The following is a 3,405-nucleotide window of genomic DNA, read 5'->3' as shown; positions in this document are numbered from 1 at the left end:
GACAATAGATTTCTAGGTAGAGGTGGCATGAACAGCAATGGTGCTTCCATAAAATTCCCTTAATTTAGTCAGTTGACTGTTGATACATGGTATGACATCACAGCATGTGAAAAAGAATTTATACTTTTTAAAATTACTCTTTTTTTTTCAGTTGGGGAAGAGATACTAGTAATACCAAATAAAGATGTTTGATATAGTAGCATTTAGGCTGTTGAGATAGCTCAATGAGTTGAGCACTGCCCAGAATACTAAAAACCAGAGCTCTAGCTAGAACTGAAAATGTCATTTTCTTTTTATTTTAACACTTAAGTTTTTCATCCTAATTCATTTAGACCCAGCCTTCATTTAGTCACATATAAGTAGTATATAATAAAAATCTTGGGGCTGGAGAGATGGCTCAGAGGTTAAGAGCACTGACTGCTCTTCCAGAGGTCTTGAGTTCGATTCCCAACAACCACATGGTGGCTCACAACCATCTGTAATGAGATCTGGTGCCCTCTTCTGGCCTGCAGGCATACATGCAGGCAGAACACTGTATACATAATAAATAAATAAATAAATGAATGAATAATAAATAAATAACTTAAAAAAAATCTTAGGTGATCTTCAATAGTTTCCTTAAATGTTTTATCTTGAAGTATCTTAAAGATTTAGGCTGTGTGTACTCAATCAGGTGGAGTGTGTTGATGTCTGTAGGAGGTGGGCAGTGACATCATCATTTTCTTGTTTGTGCTTTTTAATACCTCCACAACTCATTGTCTCTGTCTGCAGTCTTTCTATACAGAGGCCCTTTCAGAAGCTCTAAGAAGTCTGCCTATTATGGGTGGTGGAACACACATTCTCAGGAAGCATTTGTGTGCCTTTGTTTCTCCCACCAGTGAGGGCATAGTTGGGTCTCACTAGTCCTCACATCAGAAACACTAGGCACGTCCAGTGAACTCTATCTGGTGTTATGGGTAATTTCGTTTAGGACCTGATTTGACTGGACCTGAAATCAACCAAGAGGCTGGACAGGTCTGCAGACATTTTCTGGATAACAGGAGGAAGACTGCCTGCAAGAGCGAGGGGCACCTTCCGCTGCTGGTCAGATGGAAGGTCTCAAAGAAAAGCTGATGCTTTGCCTTCCTGCCTTTGCTTCTTGCTTTCACAAGTAAGATGTCCATCTACTCTGATCTTAGTGCTGCCCTGCTTCCCTGGCATCAAAATTCAGCTTTGTTGGCCTTCCAGCATGGACAGAAGACCAAGGTCTCTTTGTGACTCCTCCAGGCCTTTAGTGCTGGATTGGACCCGCAGAGACATTCAGCCTCATGGACTGGGTAGCTGCTGGGTTTGCAGCGTCCCCAATATGAAAACAGCTGTTGCTGGACTACTCAGACTGTGTCATGCCCAAACATTTAATAAATAAATCCCCTTTAACACACACACACACACACACACACACACACACACACACACACACTCATTATATTATTGTATCAATTCCGTTCCTCTAGAAAACTCTGCTAGATATATCTGGTAGATTTTTGGTGCACTGGTTTGTATATGACCCTGTTTCCTTCAGAAACTCTAGGGAGATCCAGGTCCAGTGCCCAGGGTGGTTCCCTTGCAATGTCTTTCACTTAGCCAACAGGGACAAGTGGTGAGGGAAATGCAGAGAGCTCAAGCTAATTCTTACACAGAACGTCTCTTTAACCTCAGCTTTTACTTCTTTTCATTCTTAAGGAAGTTGTTAGGCAAATTCACAAATCCAGTTTTTTTCTATTTCCTCAAGCATTGCCCAGCATAGCTGACACCTTGATATGTGCATGTAAACATATATATATATATATATATATATATATATACATTTATGTATATGGATATATGTAGATAATAACATTATCTGCACCGAGCTTCTGCAGGCTCCGTAAGGTTAGAGCTTTGATTCTGCTTATTCATACCCTTTAATATTCCTAGCGCAGTGTCCTCGAGTAGGTGTACAACATATGTGTGACAGCTGAGTGAGTGAACAGGGCAGACCTTGCCACCACCTGCCTGCCCAGGAGAAGGGGAATGGCTAGTTCCTGTTAAGCTATGCACACATTCAAGCCATCTTCCTGTGTTCCACTTCTCATGTAAGTACTGTTATTAAACTTGTAAATACTCCACAGAAGGCTGGTTTTTGGCAGTGAACGAACTCCTTTTGTCTCCTGTCCCGTGAATATCCTAACTACTTTGTCACTTTGATCTAGGGGGCATTTCATCTTCACAAATGCAAAGGAGTTGGCAGCTGCACAAATGTGTTCTATTTCCTATTGCTGTAAAAAATCCATTGCTCTTAAGCCTTTGCCCGCCCCCTTTCATGGTAATGTGTAAGCCACTAAATTGCAGTTACTGGCTGCAGCCGTAGCCATAAAAAAAAAAAAAATCGTGAATTCCATGTAGATTTGAGGGTTGCTCCACTAAAGAGTTCACAATGGCTTTACTGTAACTGGGCTAACTAGAACTTGGCAGCAGCTATCCACGGAGGGTGATACCAAGTCCCCTCCCCCTTCCAGGATGCTGGCCTGATCTTCTTGTATTTGTGCAACTGGCCTATCCAGAGACCCAGAGCAGCTGGGAGGGGTGCCCCGGTGAGGACAGCTCTCTCTGGGTTAGGTTGCCCTTTTCCAGCTCTCTTTTCACAGGGCTCCTCTCCCTGCAGTGTGAAGTAGGTTACAGGATAGCTTGTTTTCTTTTGCTAGTTGAAATACAGCATTTGGGGTCATGCTCTGAATAATTTGAGCTTGTTAGAAATGACTGTCATCCTCTTGAAGCTGTAACAAAGTGCTACATTTAAATTAAATTCAGCCTCTTTACAAAATCAATAGGTCCAGGCATTTCCAGAGATATGTGGATTTAAAAAAAAAATCTGTAATATTTCAGGACATAAATCAGCAAAGATAACTCTCAGGATGAGAAAGGAGTTAGCCATTGTTCATAAAGCTTTAAAAGTCTTTAGTAATATTTGGGGTTGAAAGTGAAAAGATAAGAAAATATTAGATGTGATCATCTTCATATTTATAGGTGGCAAAGATTATTCTTTCTCAGTCTCCTAGGGTAAATTCGAAGTGCTAAGTTTTTGAAAGATAGCTTCATTTGTTCATTAAATCAGTAAGTCCTCAGATGAAAGCTATGTCAAATACATCTTGAAAAGTTAATTTGCATAAATGCTTTCCTTAAACACATATGCTATTGTTTTGTCCCTAAATGTGACGTGAAACAGTGGGTGATCAATGAGATGGTGGCCTCATTTGCCAAGTAGAATATTGCTGTCAATACAAAGTAATATATCTGTTTAATAATAATCTTCATGGTGCTGGAATGAAATCCTGCTTCAGTGTCCAAAGAGTCTACTCTTCACACAGATGCATAAATATCACCATA

Source organism: Peromyscus maniculatus, chromosome 14, assembly GCF_049852395.1.
Source record: "Peromyscus maniculatus bairdii isolate BWxNUB_F1_BW_parent chromosome 14, HU_Pman_BW_mat_3.1, whole genome shotgun sequence".
In the NCBI taxonomy this organism is placed as follows: domain Eukaryota; kingdom Metazoa; phylum Chordata; class Mammalia; order Rodentia; family Cricetidae; genus Peromyscus; species Peromyscus maniculatus.
The sequence above is the reverse complement of the archived record's forward strand: the minus strand, read 5'-3'. Positions refer to the sequence as shown.